The 21,318-nt window shown below is 43.0% G+C and overlaps 3 non-coding genes across 3 annotated transcripts; 1 reads left to right on the forward strand and 2 right to left on the reverse strand.

Moving 5' to 3' along the window:
- Positions 1-520: 520 nt before the first annotated feature.
- Positions 521-683, reverse strand: LOC135014006 (U1 spliceosomal RNA). The gene has a single exon (XR_010212586.1). It is a non-coding gene; the product is annotated as a U1 spliceosomal RNA (small nuclear RNA).
- A 152-nt stretch (positions 684-835) lies between these two features.
- LOC135013924 (U1 spliceosomal RNA) lies at positions 836-999 on the reverse strand. Its single transcript, XR_010212511.1, has one exon. It is a non-coding gene; the product is annotated as a U1 spliceosomal RNA (small nuclear RNA).
- A 15,900-nt stretch (positions 1,000-16,899) lies between these two features.
- Positions 16,900-17,062, forward strand: LOC135014093 (U1 spliceosomal RNA). Its single transcript, XR_010212666.1, has one exon. It is a non-coding gene; the product is annotated as a U1 spliceosomal RNA (small nuclear RNA).
- The last annotated feature ends 4,256 nt before the right edge of the window (positions 17,063-21,318 follow it).

Raw genomic sequence — 21,318 nt, forward strand, 5'->3', positions numbered from 1 at the left:
CTGCCTAATACTGAAGCACCCCCAAACAACAAACCAAATGCAACAACTAGTAAAAGCATTCCTGGGTGAAGGTCTGCAGAAGACGGATTTGCATACGGTGATGTCATCCAAGCAGTGGGCCAAAGTTGGCTGGAACCCTCATCTGCATATGAAAAGTGAAAAGGGTTATGCAGGGCATGGCGGCCTTTTGCGGCGCTTGGATGACCCCTAGTTCGCATTAAACACCTCCACCCTCAATCGGTGTGGGGCTCATGTTGGCTATGCCCCAGCCCCTGAAGCATTCAAGCTGATTTCTTGCCGCAGCTGGGCACTGTAACAGCTCCAGAGCTGCTCTGTAAGGCAAGTAAAAGGGTGTGGGCCCTGCAGCACTACCTGTAGTTCGCATTGTGCGTTGGAAGGCACAAAGTAAGTAGACGGGAGAAGTCAGGATAGTGCGCAAGGGCATAGAAGGGAGCGGCTCAAGAAAAGAGAAGTGGAAACAGACAGCAAACTAGGCTGGAGAGAGACCTGAGACAAAGAGATCTGAATTATACGAGAGCCGACCAGGAGAAACACAAATTATGCAGTCAAGTTTCCCACTTTTGGGGAAATCGCAGGGGCAGCACACCCAGAGTGCAATGGGTGAGCCTTGCCCTGGGAGAAGCACCTTCATGATCATAGTATCTCACCTGGCAGGTAAGTAGGAGTTGGGCTAGAGCTTGGGAGGGTCGCTGCTCGGGCACCCCCCTGTCAAGTGAAGGAGATCCAACTGAGGCAGCACAAAGGAACTCTCGAAAGAAGAACAAGGCTAGAGGAAGATCTGAGACAAAGAAATATTACTTTTACCAGAGCTGACCAGAGGAAAGCACAAACACAGTCCCCCACTACCACAAATAATGCAGTCGAGTTTCCCACATTTGGGGAAATCACAGGGGTCAGCATACCCAAAATGCAATGAATGAACCGCACCCTGGGAGAACAATCTTCATGACAATGGTATCTCCTATGCAAAATAAGTATGATTTGGGATAGAGCTAGGGAGGGCCGCTGCTCAGGCACATCTCTGTCAAGTAAAGGAGATTCAACTGAGGCAGCACAAGGGAACTCTCATCTGGGGACAACAACTGCAGGGAGAACACATATTTTCAGATGAACATGGGAGGGCAGAAGGCTGCCTAATACTGAAGCACCCCCAAACAACAAACCAAATGCAACAACTTTTGCAAGCATTCCTGGGGGAAGGCCTGCAGCAGATGGATTTGCATATGGCGATGTCATCCAAGCAGTGGGTCAAAGTTGGCTTCAACCCTCGTCTGCATATGAAAAGAGAAAAGGGGCGTGCAGGGCATGGCGGCCTTTTGCGGCACTTGGATGACCCCTAGTTCGCATTAAACACCTCCACCCTCCGTCGGTGTGGGGCTCATGTTGGCTATGCCCCAGCCCCTGAAGCATTCAAGCTGATTTCTTGCAGCAGCTGGGCACTGTAACAGCTCCAGAGCTGCTCTGTAAGGCAAGTAAAAGGGTGTGGGCCCTGCAGCACTACCTGTAGTTTGCATTGTACGAGACCCCTAGTTCGCATTAAACACCCCCACCCTCCTTCGGTGTGGGGCTCATGTTGGCCATGCCCCAGCCCCTGAAGCATTCACGCTGATTTCTTGCAGCAGCTGGGCACTGTAACAGCTCAAGAGCTGCTCTGTAAGGCAAGTAAAAGGGTGTGGGCCCTGCAGCACTACCTGTAGTTTGCATTGTGCATTGGAAGGCACAAAGTAAGCAGACGGGAGGAGAAGTCAGGATAGTGCACAAGGGTATAGACGGGAGGGGCTCAAGAAAAAAGAAGTGGAAACAGACAGCAAACTAGGCTTCCAATGCACAATGCAAACTACAGGTAGTGCTGCAGGGCCCACACCCTTTTACTTGCCTTACAGAGCAGCTCTGGAGCTGTTTAATCACTCAATTGGATTTTTCGGCCAGCATAATTTTTCTCTTACGTCCTAGAGGATGCTGGGGACTCCGTAAGGACCATGGGGGATAGACGGGCTCCGCAGGAGACTTGGGCACTTTAAGAAAGACTTTAGATCTGGGTGTGCACTGGCTCCTCCCTCTATGCCCCTCCTCCAGACCTCAGTTTACTACTGTGCCCAGAGGAGACTGGGTGCTTTTCAGGGAGCTCTCCTGAGTTTCCTGACAGAAAGTATATTTGTTAGATTTTTTTATTTTCAGGGAGCCTGCTGGCAACAGACTCCCTGCATCGAGGGGCGGAGGGGAGAGATGCACACCTACTTCTGTGAGTTGATAGGCTCTGCTTCTTAGGCTACTGTACAGCATTAGCTCCAGAGGGATCGGTACGCAGGTCTCAACCTCGCCGTCCGTCCCAGAGCCGCGCCGCCGTCCCCCTCGCAGAGCCGGAAGATAGAAGCCGGGTGAGTATGAGAAGAAAAGAAGACTTCAGAGGCGGCGGAAGACTTCATGATCTTCACTGAGGTAACGCACAGCAGTAAAGCTGTGCTCCATTGCTCCCATACACCTCACACACGGCAGTCAGTGTAAGGGTGAAGGGCGCAGGGGGGACGCCCTGGGCAGCAATATAGACCTCTCTTTGGCAAAATAAATATATATGCAGCTAGGCACTGTATATATATATAAGAGCCCCCGCCATTTTTTTACTATATTTGTGCGGGACAGAAGCCCGTCGCTGAGGGGGTGGGGCTTCTCCCTCAGCACTCACCAGCGCCATTTTCTCCACAGCACCGCTGAGGGGAAGCTCCACGGACTCTCCCCTGCTTATACCACGGTAGAAAGAGGGTCTTAAAGAAGAGGGGGGCACATAATTAGGCGCATATATATATGGAAATACAGCGCTACTGGGTAAACATAAAATTATTGTGTTTTTTTCCTGGGTCATATAGCGCTGGGGTGTGTGCTGGCATACTCTCTCTCTCTGTCTCTCCAAAGGGCCTTGTTGGGGAACTGTCCTCAGATAAGAGGATTCCCTGAGTGTATGGTGTGTCGGTACACGTGTGTCGACATGTCTGAGGTAGAAGGCTCTCCTAGAGAGGAGCAGGAGCAAATTAATGTGGTGTCTCCATCGACAACGCCGACACCTGACTGGATGCATATGTGGAATGTTTTAAGTGCTAATGTAAGCTTATTACACAAGAGATTAGACAAAGCTGAAGCTAGGGAACAGTCAGGGAGTCAACCCATGCCTGTCCCTATGTCGCAGGGACCTTCGAAGTCTCAAAAGCGCCCACTATCCCAAATAGTTGACACAGATACCGACACGGATTCTGACTCCAGTGTCGACTACGATGATGCAAAGTTACAGCCAAAATTGGCTAAATGTATTCGATATATGATTATTGCAATAAAAGATGTTTTGCACATCACAGAGTCCCCTGTCCCTGACACGAGGGTACACATGTATAAGGGAAAGAAACCTGAGATAACCTTTCCCCCCTCACATGAGTTGAACGAATTATGTGAAAAAGCTTGGGAATCTCCAGACAAAAAGCTGCAGATTCCCAAAAGGATTCTTATGGCGTATCCTTTCCCGCCAATGGACAGGATACGGTGGGAATCCTCCCCTAGGGTGGATAAAGCATTGACACACTTATCCAAAAAGGTAGCGCTGCCATCCCAGGATACGGCTACCATCAGGGACCCTGCTGACCGCAAGCAGGAGGTTACCCTAAAGTCCATTTACACACATTCTGGTACCTTACTCAGACCGGCAATTGCGTCGGCCGGGGTTGTAGCGCGGTGGCAGCATGAACAGACACCTTATCAGCAGAGATTGAGACCCTAGATAAGGATGCTATGTTATTGACCATAGGGCATATAAAAGATGCTGTCCTATATATGAGAGATGCTCAAAGTGACATTAGTCTACTGGGTTCTAGAATAAACGCTATGTCGATTTCTGCTAGACGAGTCCTATGGACCCGGCAATGGACAGGTGATGCCGACTCAAAAAGGCATATGGAGGTTTTACCTTACAGGGGTGAGGAATTGTTTGGGGAAGGTCTCTCGGACCTAGTCTCCACAGCTACAGCTGGTAAATCAAATGTTTTGCCTTATATTCCCTCACAGCCTAAGAAAGCACCACATTATCAAATGCAGTCCTTTCGATCACAGAGAAACAAGAAAGTACGAGGTGCGTCCTTTCTTGCCAGAGGTAAGGGCAGAGGGAAGAAGCTGCACAACACAGCTAGTTCCCAGGAACAGAAGTCCTCCCCGGCCTCTACAAAATCCACCGCATGACACTGGGGCTCCGCTAAAGGAGTCCGCCCAGTTGGGGGCACGTCTTCGAGTTTTCAGCCACATCTGGGTTCATTCGCAGGTGGATCCCTAGGCAATAGAAATTGTTTCTCAGGGTTACAAGCTGAAATTCGAAGAGGTGCCTCCTCGCCGGTTTTTCAAATCGGCCCTACCATCTTCTCCCCAGGAAAGGGAGATAGTGTTAAATGCAATTCACAAATTGTATCTTCAACAGGTGGTGGTCAAGGTTCCCCTGCTTCAACAAGGAAAGGGAAATTATTCGACCCTGTTTGTAGTCCCAAAACCGGACGGTTTGGTCAGACCCATATTAAATTTAAAATCCCTGAACCTATACTTGAAAAGGTTCAAGTTCAAGATGGAATCGCTAAGAGCGGTCATCGCCAGCCTAGAAGGGGGGGATTTTATGATATCTCTGGACATAAAGGATGCATACCTTCATGTACTCATTTATCCACCTCATCAGGCGTACCTAAGATTTGCGGTACAGTATTGTCATTACCAATTTCAGACGTTGCCGTTTGGTCTCTCCAGAATTTTCTCAGAGAATTTTCACCAAGGTAATGACGGAAATTAGGGTGCTCCTGCGAAAGCAAGGTGTCACAATTATCCGTACTTGAACGATCTCCTCATAAAAGCGAGATCAAGAGAGCAGTTGCTGAACAGCGTATAACTTTCACTGAAGGTGTTACAGCAACACGGCTGGATTCTCAATATCCCGAAGTCGCAGTTGGTTCCTACGACTCGTCTGACTTTGCTTGGGCATTATTCTGGATACGGACCAGAAAAGGGTTTATCTTCCGATAGAAAAGGCCCAGGAACTCATGACTCTGGTCAGGAACCTATTGAAACCAAAACAGGTGTCAGTGCATCACTGCACTCGAGTCCTGGGAATGATGGTGGCATCATACGAGGCCATTCCCTTCGGCAGGTTCCATGCGAGGATCTTGCAATGGGACCTACTGGACAAGTGGTCCGGGTCACATCTACAGATTCATCAGTTGATCACCCTGTCCCCCAGGGCCAGGGTATCTCTCCTGTGGTGGCTGCAGAGTGCTCAACTTCTAGAGGGCCGCAGGTTCGGCATTCAGGACTGGATCCTGGTGACCACGAACGCGAGCCTCCGAGGTTGGGGAGCAGCCACACAGGGAAGAAATTTCCAAGGTCTTTGGTCAAGTCAGGAGACTTGTCTTCACATCAACATCCTGGAGCTAAGGGCCATATACAACGCCCTATGTCAAGCGGAGACCTTACTTCGCGACCAACCAGTTCTGATCCAGTCAGACAACGTCACCGCAGTAGTTCATGTAAACCGCCAAGGCGGCACAAGGAGCAGAGTGGCGATGGCGGAAGCCACCAGAATTCTTCGCTGGGCGGAGAATCATGTAAGCGCACTGTCAGCAGTGTTCATTCCGGGAGTGGACAACTGGGAAGCAGACTTCCTCAGCAGACACGACCTACATCCAGGAGAGTGGGGACTCCATCAGGAAGTCTTCGCACAGATTGCAAGTCGGTGGGGACTGTTCCAGATAGACATGATGGCGTCCCGCCTCAACAAAAAGCTACAGAGGTATTGCACCAGGTCAAGAGACCCTCAGGCAGTAGCTGTAGACGCCCTAGTGACACCGTGGGTGTTCCGGTCGGTCTATGTATTTCCTCCTCTACCTCTCATACCCAAGGTGTTGATAATAGTAAGAAAAAGAGGAGTAAGAACAATTCTCATTGTTCCAGATTGGCCGCGAAGGACCTGGTATCCAGATCTGCAGGAAATGCTCACAGAAGATCCGTGGCCACTTCCTCTAAGACAGGACCTGTTGCAACAGGGGCCCTGTCTGTTCCAAGACTTACCGCGGCTGCGTTTGACGGCATGGTGGTTGAACGCCGGATCCTAGCGGAAAAGGGTATTCCAGATGAGGTCATTCCTACGCTAATAAAGGCTAGGAAGGACGTGACATCTAAACATTATCACTGTATATGGCGAAAATATGTTTCTTGGTGTGAGGCCAGGAATGCTCATACGGAAGAATTCCACCTGGGCCACTTCCTTCACTTCCTACAAACTGGAGTGAATTTGGGCCTAAAATTAGGCTCTATTAAGGTTCAGATTTTGGCCTTATCCATTTTCTTTCAAAAGGAATTGGCCTCTCTTCCTGAAGTAAGTACAAACTTTTGTGAAGGGAGTACTGCATATTCAGCCTCCTTTTGTACCTCCGGTGGTCCCTTGGGACCTTAACGTGGTGTTAAGGTTATGGTTTGAACCACTTAAAATGGTGGAGTTTAAATATCTCACTTGGAAGGTGGTCATGTTATTAGCCTTGGCTTCCGCTAGGCGAGTGTCGGAATTAGCAGCTTTATCACATAAAATCCCCTATCTGGTTTTCCATATGGATAGAGCGGAATTGCAGACCCGTCCTCAATTCCTGCTAAAAGTGGACTCATCCTTTCATATGAACCAACCTATTGTGGTGCCTGTGGCTACGCGTGACTTGGAGGATTCCGAGTCCCTTGATGTGGTCAGGGCTTTGAAAATTTACGTGGCCAGAACGGCTAGAGTCAGAAAAACAGAAGCACTGTTTGTCCTGTATGCAGCCAACAAGATTGGCACCCCTGCTTCAAAGCAGACTATTGCTCTCTGGATCTGTAACACGATTCAGCAGGCGCATTCTATGGCGGGATTGCCGTTGCCTAATTCAGTCAAGGCCCATTCCACTAGGAAGGTGGGCTCTTCTTGGGCAGCTGCCCGAGGGGTCTCGGCACTACAGCTGTGCCGAGCTGCTACTTGGTCGGGTTCAAACACCTTTGCAAAGTTCTATAAGTTTGATACCCTGGCTGAGGAGGACCTCCTGTTTGCTCAATCGGTGCTGCAGAGTCATCCGCAGGAGCCCGTTTGGGAGCTTTGGTATAATCCCCATGGTCCTTACGGAGTCCCCAGCATCCTCTAGGACGTAAGAGAAAATAAGATTTTAAACCTACCGGTAAATCTTTTTCTCGCAGTCCGTAGAGGATGCTGGGTGCCCGTCCCAAGTGCGGACTACTTCTGCAAGACTTGTATATAGTTATTGCTTACATAAGGGTTATTTGTTAGTTTTCATCGGTCTTGGACTGATGCTATGTTGTTTTCATACTGTTAACTGGGTAGTATATCACAAGTTATACGGTGTGATTGGTGTGGCTGGTATGAATCTTGACCTTGGATTAACAAAAATCCTTTCCTCGTACTGTCCGTCTCCTCTGGGCACAGTTTCTCTAACTGAGGTATGGAGGAGGGGCATAGAGGGAGGAGCCAGTGCACACCCAGATCTAAAGTCTTTCTTAAAGTGCCCATGTCTGCTGCGGAGCCCGTCTATCCCCCATGGTCCTTACGGAGTCCCCATCATCCTCTACGGACTACGAGAAAAAAAAATTACCGGTAGGTTTAAAATGTTATTTTTTTCTCTGCAACCCACTGCTAAATTGTGCTTCCTAGCTGTTTTTAATAAAATCACTTAATTTAATCTAACTCTGATTACGTCAGAGAAGGCCAGGTACCCTACACCATAAGAGGGGGTTTGAAATTTAGACTTGTCTACTTAAAGATCACCAAAATATGATAACAAGGTCAATTACATCCCTGGGTGGGATTGAACCACCAACCTTTTGGTTAATAGCCCATGTAAGTGAAAGAGATCCTGAAGCACTCACTCATCATGGGAATGTACCAATGTGTTTCTTACAAAAATTCTCCAGATTATTGACTTTTTAAAGTTTTTCTAGATGAATGCTTATTAGCCTTTGTCAGTATCTACTTTTGCAAGGTGTCTATGTGGCGCAATCGGTTAGCATGTTTGGCTATTAACCAAAAGGTTGGTGGTCCCAGTTTTTGATTACTTTAATTATAAAAAAAAAATGCACATAGCAGAGGATAGTTTCGATTAATCGACCTATTCTCTGCTATATGCATTTTTTTTTGTCAATTAAAGTAATCCAAAACTGGGATTGATATTTTTGCTCTTTTATTTTTACTTAAAGTACAATAACTTTTACCATTTTAATTTGTTTTAATAGTATATTGACAGTATTGTTTTCTTTCAAAAATCCAATTAATTTTCTTTACCCGATTATTAAAATGGTAATTGACAAAAACAAACTACATTGTCACCAGAAGAGCAATACAAAATGTACAAGTGATATATTAAAATCATCTTTCCAGCTTGAATTTCAATGATGCATTGGGGCAACGATTTTGTGAGAAACATCTTCACCCTTAAATAAAGATTTTCTTAATTCCTTACCTGTGTGCTAATTAGATATCACCTTGTTTTCACATTAAACAGACTTCCACATGCGAAAGCAGCAGGGATGCAGTGGCGTTAATGTTTCCTGGTGTCAACCTGTATTATTTCAGTAGACATTGAAATGAGGATGCATCTTGCTGCCTTTCCAATGAAGCAAGTTTAATTTAGTAATAGGTGAAAAACCATTCCTACAAAGGTGTTAATCAGAGACTTGGCTTTGTGGACACTTTTCAGAGAACAAATTTGTTAGCATAAAAATAAAGCCAGAAAATGAAGAGCTGTTTAATCACTCAATTGGATTTTTTTGCCAGCATATTTCTTTTTCTCTGCAACCCACTGCTAAATTGTGCTTCCTAGCTGTTTTTATAAAATCACTGAATCAAATCTAACTCTGATTACATCAGAGAAGGCCAGGTACCCTACACCATAAGAGGGGGGTTTGAAATTTTGACTTGTCTACATAAAGATCACCAAAATCTGATAACAAGGTCAATTACATCCCTGGGTGGGATTGAACCACCAACCTTTTGGTTAATAGCCTTACACACTAACTGATTGCGCCACAGCGACACTTTGCAAAAGCGTATACTGAAAAAGGCTAATAAGCATTCATCTAGAACGTTTCCTAGAAACATTTTAAAAAGTCAATAATGTGGAGAGTTTTTGTAAGATGTTTCTTCCATCAACCAATGAAGAAACACATTGGTACTTTCCCATGATGAGTGAGTGCTTCAGGATCTCTTGCACTTACATGTGCAGCAGAGTACTGTAATGGAAGCATGCTGGGTCCATTACCCAGAGGTAGGCAGATTGAAACTATCCTCTGCTATATGCATTTTTTTTGTTAATTAAAGTAATCCAAAACTGGGATTGACATTTTTGCTCTTTTATTTTTACTTAAAGTACAATAACTTTTACCATTTTAATTTGTTTTACTAGTATATTGACAGTATTGTTTTCTTTCAAAAATCCACTTAATTTTCTTTACCCTATTATTAAAATGGTAATTGACAAAAACAAACTACATTGTCACCAGAAGAGCAATACAAAATGTACAAGTGATATATTAAAATCATCTTTCCAGCTTGAATTTCAATGATGCATTGGGGCAACGATTTTGTGAGAAACATCTTCACCCTTAAATAAAGATTTTCTTAATTCCTTACCTGTGTGCTAATTAGATATCACCTTGTTTTCACATTAAACAGACTTCCACATGAGAAAGCAGCAAGGATGCAGTGGCGTTAATGTTTCCTGGTGTCAACCTGTATTATTTCAGTAGACATTGAAATGAGGATGCATCTTGCTGCCTTTCCAATGAAGCAAGTTTAATTTAGTAATAGGTGAAAAACCATCCAAGAGCTGTTTAATCACTCAATTGGATTTTTTTGCAAGCATATTTCTTTTTCTCTGCAACCCACTGCTAAATTGTGCTTCCTAGCTGTTTTTATAAAATCACTGAATCAAATCTAACTCTGATTACATCAGAGAAGTCTAAATACCTAACACCATAACAGGGGGTTTGAAATTTTGACTTGTCTACTTAAAGATCACCAAAATCTGATAACAAGGTCAATTACATCCCTGGGTGGGATTGAACTACCAACCTTTTGGTTAATAGCCATACACACTAACTGATTGCGCCACAGCGACACTTTGCAAAAGTACATACTGACACAGGCTAATAAACAATCATCTAGAACGTTTCCTAGAAAAACTTTAAAAAGTCAATAATCTGGAGTGTTTTTGTAAGATGTTTCTGCCATCAACCAATGAAGAAACACATTGGTACTTTCCCATGATGAGTGAGTGCTTCAGGATCTCTTGCACTTACATGTGCAGCAGAGTACTGCAATGGAAGCATGCTGGGCCCATAACCCAGAGGTAGACAGATTGAAACTATCCTCTGCTATATGCATTTTTTTTGTTAATTAAAGTAATCCAAAACTGGGATTGATATTTTTGCTCTTTTATTTTTACTTAAAGTACAATAACTTTTACCATTTTAATTTGTTTTAATAGTATATTAACAGTATTGTTTTCTTTCAAAAATTCACTTAATTTTCTTTTCTGTGTGCTAATTAGATATCACCTTGTTTTCACATTAAATAGACTTCCACATGAGAAAGCAGCAAGGATGCAGTGGCGTTAATGTTTCCTGGTTGTAGTGGGGGACTGTGTTTTACATGCCTTACAGAGCAACTCTGGAGCTGTTACAGTGCCCAGCTGCGGCAAGAAATCAGCTTGAATGCTTCAGGGGCTGGGGCATAGCCAACATGAGCCCCACACCGAAGGAGGGTGGAGGTGTTTAATGTGAACTAGGGGTCATCCAAGCGCCGCAAAAGGCCGCCATGCCCTGCATAACCCTTTTCTCTTTTCATATGCAGATGAGGGTTCCAGCCAACTTTGGCCCACTGCTTGGATGACATCACCGTATGCAAATCCATCTTCTGCAGACCTTCACCCAGGAATGCTTGTACTAGTTGTTGCATTTGGTTTGTTGTTTGGGGGTGCTTCAGTATTAGGCAGCCTTCTGCCCTCCCATGTTCATCTGAAAATATGTGTTCTCCCTGCAGTTGTTGTCCCCAGATGAGAGTTCCCTTGTGCTGCCTCAGTTGAATCTCCTTTATTTGACAGAGATGTGCCTGTGCAGCGGCCCTCCCCAGCCCTATCCCAAATCATACTTATTTTGCATAGGAACGTTTCCTAGAAAAACTTTAAATAGTCAATAATCTGGAGAGTTTTTGTAAGATGTTTCTTCCATCAATCAACGAAGAAACACATTGGTACTTTCCCATGATGAGTGAGTGCTTCAGGATCTCTTGCACTTACATGTGCAGCAGAGTACTGTAATGAAAGCATGCTGGGTCCGTAACCCAGAGGTAGGCAGATTGAAACTATCCTCTGCTATATGCATTTTTTTTTTGTTAATTAAAGTAATCCAAAACTGGGATTGATATTTTTGCTCTTTTATTTTTACTTAAAGTACAATAACTTTTACCATTTTAATTTGTTTTAATAGTATATTGACAGTATTGTTTCCTTTCAAAAATCCACTTAATTTTCTTTACCCGATTATTAAAATGGTAATTGACAAAAACAAACTACATTGTCACCAGAAGAGCAATACAAAATGTACAAGTGATATATTAAAATCATCTTTCCAGCTTGAATTTCAATGATGCATTGGGGCAACGATTTTGTGAGAAACATCTTCACCCTTAAATAAAGATTTTCTTAATTCCTTACCTGTGTGCTAATTAGATATCACCTTGTTTTCACATTAAACAGACTTCCACATGAGAAAGCAGCAAGGATGCAGTGGCGTTAATGTTTCCTGGTGTCAACCTGTATTATTTCAGTAGATATTGAAATGAGGATGCATCTTGCTGCCTTTCCAATGAAGCAAGTTTAATTTAGTAATAGGTGAAAAACCATCCCTACAAAGATGTTAATCCGATACTTGGCTTTGTGGACACTTTTCAGAGAACAAATTAGTTAGCATAAAAATAAAGCCAGAAAATGAAGAGCTGTTTAATCACTCAATTGGATTTTTCTGCCAGCATATTTCATTTTCTCTGCAACCCACTGCTAAATTGTGCTTCCTAGCTGTTTTTTTATAAAATCACTTAATCAAATCTAACTCTGATTACATCAGAGTAGGCCAGGTACCCTACACCATAAGAGGGGGTTTGAAATTTTGACTTGTCTACTTAAAGATCACCAAAATCTGATGACAAGGTCAATTACATCCCTGGGTGGGATTGAACCACCAACCCTTTGGTTAATAACCAAACACACTAACCGATTGCACCACAGAGACACTTTGCAAAAGTACATACTGACAAAGGCTAATAAGCATTCATCTAGAACGTTTCCTAGAAAACTTTAAAAAGTCAATAATCTGGAGAGTTTTTGTAAGATGTTTCTTCCATCAACCAATGAAGAAACGCATTGGTACTTTCCCATGATGACTGAGTGCTTCAGGATCTCTTGCACTTACATGTGCAGCAGAGTACTGCAATGTAAGCATGCTGGGCCCATAACCGAGAGGTAGGCAGATTGAAACTATCCTCTGCTATATGCATTTTTTTTTGTTAATTAAAGTAATCCAAAACTGGGATTGATATTTTTGCTCTTTTATTTTTACTTAAAGTACAATAACTTTTACCATTTTAATTTGTTTTAATAGTATATTGACAGTATTGTTTTCTTTCAAAAATCCACTTAATTTTCTTTACCCTATTATTAAAATGGTAATTGACAAAAACAAACTACATTGTCACCAGAAGAGCAATACAAAATGTACAAGTGATATATTAAAATCATCTTTCCAGCTTGAATTTCAATGATGCATTGGGGCAACGATTTTGTGAGAAACATCTTCACCCTTAAATAAAGATTTTCTTAATTCCTTACCTGTGTGCTAATTAGATATCACCTTGTTTTCACATTAAACAGACTTCCACATGAGAAAGCAGCAAGGATGCAGTGGCGTTAATGTTTCCTGGTGTCAACCTGTATTATTTCAGTAGATATTGAAATGAGGATGCATCTTGCTGCCTTTCCAATGAAGTAAGTTTAATTTAGTAATAGGTGAAAAACCATCCCTACAAAGATGTTAATCAGATACTTGGCTTTGTGGACACTTTTCAGAGAACACATTTGTTAGCATAAAAATAAAGCCAGAAAATGAAGAGCTGTTTAATCACTCAATTGGATTTTTTTGCCAGCATATTTCTTTTTCTCTGCAAACCACTGCTAAATTGTGCTTCCTAGCTGTTTTATAAAATCACAGAATCAAATCTAACTCTGATTACATCAGAGAAGGCCAGGTACCCTACACCATAACAGGGGTTTTTTAAATTTTGACTTGTCTACTTAAAGATCACCAAAATCTGATAACAAGGTCAATTACATCCCTGGGTGGAATTGAACCACCAACCTTTTGGTTAATAGCCGTACACACTAACTGATTGCGCAACAGCAACACTTTGCAAAAGTACATACTGACAAAGGCTAATAAGCATTCATCTGGAACGTTTCCTAGAAAAACTTTAAATAGTCAATAATCTGGAGAGTTTTTGTAAGATGTTTCTTCCATCAACCAATGAAGAAACACATTGGTACTTTCCCATGATGAGTGAGTGCTTCAGGATCTCTTGCAATTACATGTGCAGCAGAGTACTGTAATGGAAGCATGCTGGGTCCATATCCCAGAGGTAGGCAGATTGAAACTATCCTCTGCTATATGCATTTTTTTTTTGTTAATTAAAGTAATCCAAAACTGGGATTGATATTTTTGCTCTTTTATTTTTACTTAAAGTACAATAACTTTTACCATTTTAATTTGTTTTAATAGTATATTGACAGTATTGTTTTCTTTCAAAAATCCACTTAATTTTATTTACCCGATTATTAAAATGGTAATTGACAAAAACAAACTACATTGTCACCAGAAGAGCAATACAAAATGTACAAGTGATATATTAAAATCATCTTTCCAGCTTGAATTTCAATGATGCATTGGGGCAACGATTTTGTGAGAAACATCTTCACCCTTAAATAAAGATTTTCTTAATTCCTTACCTGTGTGCTAATTAGATATCACCTTGTTTTCACATTAAACAGACTTCCACATGAGAAAGCAGCAAGGATGCAGTGGCGTTAATGTTTCCTGGTGTCAACCTGTATTATTTCAGTAGATATTGAAATGAGGATGCATCTTGCTTTTTTTCTAATGAAGCAAGTTTAATTTAGTAATAGGTTAAAAACCATCCCTACAAAGGTGTTAATCAGAAACTTGGCTTTGTGGACACTTTTCAGAGAACAAATTTGTTAGCATAAAAATAAAGCCAGAAAATGAAGAGCTGTTTAATCACTCAATTGGATTTTTTGGCCAGCATATTTCTTTTTCTCTGCAACCCACTGCTAAATTGTGCTTCCTAGCTGTTTTTATAAAATCACTGAATCAAATCTAACTCTGATTACATCAGAGAAGGCCAGGTACCCTACACCATAAGAGGGGGTTTGAAATTTTGACTTGTCTACATAAAGATCACCAAAATCTGATAACAAGGTCAATTACGTCCCTGGGTGGAATTGAACCACCAACCTTTTGGTTAATAGCCTTACACAGTAACTGATTGCGCCACAGCAACACTTTGCAAAAGTACATACTGACAAAGGCTAATAAGCATTCATCTAGAACGATTCCTAGAAACATTTTAAAAAGTCAATAATGTGGAGAGTTTTTGTAAGATGTTTCTTCCATCAACCAATGAAGAAACACATTGGTACTTTCCCATGATGAGTGAGTGCTTCAGGATCTCTTGCACTTACATGTGCAGCAGAGTACTGTAATGGAAGCATGCTGGGCCCATAACCCAGAGGTAGGCAGATTGAAACTATCCTCTGCTATATGCATTTTTTTTGTTAATTAAAGTAATCCAAAACTGGGATTGATATTTTTGCTCTTTTATTTTTACTTAAAGTACAATAACTTTTACCATTTTAATTTGTTTTAATAGTATATTGACAGTATTGTTTTCTTTCAAAAATCCAATTAATTTTCTTTACCCTATTATTAAAATGTTAATTGACAAAAACACACTATATTGTCACCAGAAGAGCAATACAAAATGTACAAATGATATATTAAAATCATCTTTCCAGCTTGAATTTCAATGATGCATTGGGGCAACGATTTTGTGAGAAACATCTTCACCCTTAAATAAAGATTTTCTTAATTCCTTACCTGTGTGCTAATTAGATATCACCTTGTTTTCACATTAAACAGACTTCCACATGAGAAAGCAGCAAGGATGCAGTGGTGTTAATGTTTCCTGGTGTCAACCTGTATTATTTCAGTAGATATTGAAATAAGGATGCATCTTGCTGCCTTTCCAATGAAGCAAGTTTAATTTAGTAATAGGTGAAAAACCATCCCTACAAAGATGTTAATCAGATACTTGGCTTTGTGGACACTTTTCAGAGAACAAATTTGTTAGCATAAAAATAAAGCCAGAAAATGAAGAGCTATTTAATCACTCAATTGGATTTTTTTGCCAGCATATTTCTTTTTCTCTGCAACCCACTGCTAAATTGTGCTTCCTAGCTGTTTTTATAAAATCACTGAATCAAATCTAACTCTGATTACATCAGAGAAGGCCAGGTACCCTACACCATAACAGGGGTTTTCAAAATTTTGACTTGTCTACTTAAAGATCACCAAAATCTGATAACAAGGTCAATTACATCCCTGGGTGGGATTGAACCAAAAACCTTTTGGTTAATAGCCGTACACACTAACTGATTGCGCCACAGCGACACTTTGCAAAAGTACATACTGACAAAGGCTAATAAGCATTCATCTAGAACGTTTCCTATAAAAACTTTAAATAGTCAATAATCTGGAGAGTTTTTGCAAGATGTTTCTTCCATCAACCAATGAAGAAACACATTGGTACTTTCCCATGATGAGTGAGTGCTTCAGGATCTCTTGCACTTACATGTGCAGCAGAGTACTGTAATGGAAGCATGCTGGGTCCATAACCCAGAGGTAGGCAGATTGAAACTATCCTCTGCTATATGCATTTTTTTTTTGTTAATTAAAGTAATCCAAAACTGGGATTGATATTTTTGCTCTTTTATTTTTACTTAAAGTACAATAACTTTTACCATTTTAATTTGTTTTAATAGTATATTGACAGTATTGTTTTCTTTAAAAAATCCACTTAATTTTCTTTACCCGATTATTAAAATGGTAATTGACAAAAACAAACTACATTGTCACCAGAAGAGCAATACAAAATGTTCAAGTGATATATTAAAATCATCTTTCCAGCTTGGATTTCAATGATGCATTGGGGCAACGATTTTGTGAGAAACATCTTCACCCTTAAATAAAGATTTTCTTAATTCCTTACCTGTGTGCTAATTAGATATCACCTTGTTTTCACATTAAACAGACTTCCACATGAGAAAACAGCAAAGATGCAGTGGCGTTAATGTTTCATGGTGTCAACCTGTATTATTTCCGTAGATATTGAAATGAGGATGCATCTTGCTGCCTTTCCAATGAAGCAAGTTTAATTTAGTAATAGGGTGAGGTTCATTCATTGCATTCTGGGTATGCTGACCCCTGTGATTTCCCCAAATGTAGGAAACTCGCCTGCATTTTTTGTGGTAGTGGGGGACTGTGTTTGTGTTTTCCTCTGGTCAGCTCTGGTAAAAGTCAGATTTCTTTGTCTCAGATTTTCCTCTAGCCTTGTTCTTCTTTCGAGAGTTCCCTTGTGCTGCCTCAGTTGGATCTCCTTCACTTGACAGGGGGGTGCCCGAGCAGTGACCCTCCCCAGCTCTAGCCCAACTCCTACTTACCTGCCAGGTGAGATACTATGATCATGAAGGTGCTTCTCCCAGGGCAAGGCTCACCCATTGCACTCTGGGTGTGCTGCTCCTGCGATTTCCCCAAATGTGGGAAACTTGATTGCATAATTTGTGTTTCCCCTGGTCGGCTCTCGTATAATTCAGATCTCTTTGTCTCAGGTCTCTCTCCAGCCTAGTTTGCTGTCTGTTTCCACTTCTCTTTTCTGGAGCCGCTCCCTTCTATGCCCTTGCGCACTATCCTGACTTCTCCCGTCTGCTTACTTTGTGCCTTCCAACGCACAATGCGAACTACAGGTAGTGCTGCAGGGCCCACACCCTTTTAGTTGCCTTACAGAGCAGCTCTGGAGCTGTTACAGTGCCCAGCTGCTGCAAGAAATCAGCTTGAATGCTTCAGGGGCTGGGGCATAGCCAACATGAGCCCCACACCAAAGGAGGGTGGGGTTGTTTAATGCGAACTAGGGGTCATCCAAGCACCGCAAAAGGCCGCCATGCCCTGCATGCCCCTTTTCTCTTTTCATATGCAGATGAGGGTTCCAGCCAACTTTGGCCCACTGCTTGGATGACATCACCGTATGCAAATCCGTCTGCTGCAGACCTTCCCCCAGGAATGCTTGTACTAGTTGTTGCATATGGTTTGATATTTGATGGTGCTTCAGTATTAGGCAGCCTTCCGCCCTCCCATGTTCATCTGAAAAGATGTGGTCTCCCTGCAGTTGTTGTCCTCAGACGAGAGTTCCCTTGTGCTTCCTCAGTTGAATCTCCTTAACTTGACGGGGCAGGGGCTGCCCGAGCAGCCACCCTCCCCAGCCCTATCCCAACTCATACTTATTTTGCATATGAGATCTCTTGATCATGAAGATTGTTCTCACAGGGTGAGGTTCATCCATTATATTTTAAAATAGGAAGGTACAAATTACATATTTGAATTGCATCTATGTGCTGGATTCAAATGTCCCCCCCCCCCCTTCCTTTCTCAATTGTGCCCGTCAGCAGCTATTCTAAGGTTGCTGCCAATGGGTGTGACACATTAATTTCTTCTGTGGGGTACACTGGACTCCACAAGGATTCACATTGGGGTGTAGAGTAGGATCTTGATCTGAGGCACCAACCGGCTCAAAGCTTTTGACTGTTCCCAAGATGCTCAGCGCATCCTCCTCTATAACCCCGCTTCCATGAACAGGGAGCTCAGTTTGTAGTTGGTGCCTTCAGTAGCAGGCCACTTAACAGGGGCCTGCCTCAGGCAGCCTATTCTTAGCTATTAATTTTGACAAGAAAAGAAGAACTTGTTTTATGAGAATCTACAAGGGCTGCAGCAGGCTAGGTCTAATAGACATCTTTACTGCAGCTTCATCACTCCCAGCGGCGCTGTATACTCCCGTGCCCTGGTTGCTGGGTCACTGCAGCGGAGGCTCCGGTTTCTTCCTAAGGTCAGTCACACACACACCGCCCTTCCGGATCACGAGGCCGCTGATGAAGGGGAGCGTGGCCGTAGGGGGTGGACCGTGTGCGCACTGGTGTGGACACTGATTACTATCTTCTTCATACTAGTAGTTTAGGAGTCTGCTGACAGTGTCCACCAGGTCCGTCATTATATTATATACCTACAGTAGTAATATATTTAGTATATTATCTATACTAGCAGACGCAGTATGGTAGTCCACGGCTGTACCTACCTCTGTGTCGTCACTCGTCCATAATTGTATACCTAACTGTGGTGGTTTTTTTTTTCTATCTTCTTCATACTAGTAGTTTAGGAGTCTGCTGACAGTGTCCACCAGGTCCGTAATTATATTATATACCTACAGTAGTAATATATTTAGTATATTATCTATACTAGCAGACGGAGTATGGTAGTCCACGGCTGTACCTACCTCTGTGTCGTCACTCGTCCATAATTGTATACCAACCTGTGGTGGGGTTTTTTTTTCTATCTTCTTCATACTAGTAGTTTAGGAGTCTGCTGACAGTGTCCACCAGGTCCGTCATTATATTATATATACCTACAGTAGTTATATATATTTTTTTTATATCATTAATTATCATCTCTATACTAGCAGACGCAGTATGGTAGGCCACGGCTGTGGCTATCTCTGTGTCGTCAGTGCTCGTCCATAATTGTATACCTACCTGTGGTGGGTTTTTTTTTCTATCTTCTTCATACTAGTAGTTTAGCAGTCTGCTGACAGTGTCCACCAGGTCCGTCATTATATTATATATACCTACAGTAGTTATATATATATTTTTTTTATATCATTAATTATCATCTCTATACTAGCAGACGCAGTACGGTAGTCCACGGCTGTAGCTACCTCTGTGTCGTCAGTCACTCGTCATCCATAAGTATACTAGTATCCATCCATCTCCATTGTTTACCTGAGGTGCCTTTTAGTTGTGCCTATTAAAATATGGAGAACAAAAATGTTGAGGTTCCAAAAATAGGGAAAGCTCAAGATCCACTTCCACCTCGTGCTGAAGCTGCTGCCACTAGTCATGGCTGAGAAGATGAAATTCCATCAACGTCGTCTGCCAATGCCGATGCCCAATGTCATAGTACAGAGCATGTAAAATCCAAAACACAAAAGATCAGTAAAAAAAGGACTCAAAAATCTAAATAAAAATCGTCGGAGGAGAAGCGTAAACTTGCCAATATGCCATTTACCACAAGGAGTGGCAAGGAACGGCTGAGGCCCTGGCCTATGTTCATGGCTAGTGGTTCAGCTTCACATGAGGATGGAAGCACTCAGCCTCTCGCTAGAAAAATGAAAAGACTTAAGCTGGCAAAAGCACAGCAAAGAACTGTGCGTTCTTCAAAATCACAAATCCACAAGGAGAGTCCAATTGTGTCGGTTGCGATGCCTGACCTTCCCAACACTGGACGTGAAGAGCATGCACCTTCCACTATTTGCACACCCCCTGCAAGTGCTGGAAGGAGCACCCACAGTCCAGTTCCTGATAGTCAGATTGAAGATGTCAGTGTTGAAGTACACCAGGATGAGGAGGATATGGGTGTTGCTGGCGCTGGGGAGGAAATTGACAAGGAGGATTCTGATGGTGAGGTGGTTTGTTTAAGTCAGGCACCCGGGGAGACACCTGTTGTCCGTGGGAGGAATATGGCCATTGACATGCCTGGTGAAAATACCAAAAAAATCAGCTCTTCGGTGTGGAAGTATTTCAACAGAAATGCGAACAACAGGTGTCAAGCCGTGTGTTGCCTTTGTCAAGCTGTAATAAGTAGGGGTAAGGACGTTAACCACCTCGGAACATCCTCCCTTATACGTCACCTGCAGCGCATTCATCATAAGTCAGTGACAAGTTCAAAAACTTTGGGCGACAGCGGAAGCAGTCCACTGACCAGTAAATCCCTTCCTCTTGTAACCAAGCTCACGCAAACCACCCCACCAACTCCCTCAGTGTCAATTTCCTCCTTCCCCAGGAATGCCAATAGTCCTGCAGGCCATGTCACTGGCAATTCTGACGAGTTCTCTCCTGCCTGGGATTCCTCCGATGCATCCTTGAGTGTAACGCCTACTGCTGCTGGCGCTGCTGTTGTTGCTGCTGGGAGTCGATGGTCATCCCAGATAACTGAGGCCTTGGCATCCTGGGCGGTGAGAAACGTGGTTCCGGTATCCATCATTACTTCAGAGCCAACTATAGACTTGATTGAGGTACTGTGTCCCCGGTACCAAATACCATCTAGGTTCCATTTCTCTAGGCAGGCGATACCGAAAATGTACACAGACCTCAGAAAAAGACTCACCAGTGTCCTAAAAAATGCAGTTGTACCCAATGTCCACTTAACCACGGACATGTGGACAAGTGGGGCAGGGCAGACTCAGGACTATATGACTGTGACGGCCCACTGGGTAGATGTATTGACTCCCGCCGCAAGAACAGCAGCGGCGGCACCAGTAGCAGCATCTCGCAAACGCCAACTCTTTCCTAGGCAGGCTACGCTTTGTATCACCGCTTTCCAGAATACGCACACAGCTGAAAACCTCTTACGGCAACTGAGGAAGATCATCGCAGAATGGCTTACCCCAATTGGACTCTCCCGTGGATTTGTGGCATCGGACAACGCCAGCAATATTGTGCGTGCATTATATCTGGGCAAATTCCAGCACGTCCCATGTTTTGCACATACCTTGAATTTGGTGGTGCAGAATTATTTAAAAAATGACAGGGGCGTGCAAGAGATGCTGTCGGTGGCCAGAAGAATTGCGGGACACTTTCGGCGTACAGGCACCACGTACAGAAGACTGGAGCAACACCAAAAACGCCTGAACCTGCCCTGCCATCATCTGAAGCAAGAAGTGGTAACGAGGTGGAATTCAACCCTCTATATGCTTCAGAGGATGGAGGAGCAGCAAAAGGCCATTCAAGCCTATACATCTGACCACGATAT

This window comes from Pseudophryne corroboree, unplaced genomic scaffold (genome assembly GCF_028390025.1).
Source record: "Pseudophryne corroboree isolate aPseCor3 unplaced genomic scaffold, aPseCor3.hap2 scaffold_279, whole genome shotgun sequence".
In the NCBI taxonomy this organism is placed as follows: Eukaryota; Metazoa; Chordata; class Amphibia; order Anura; family Myobatrachidae; genus Pseudophryne; species Pseudophryne corroboree.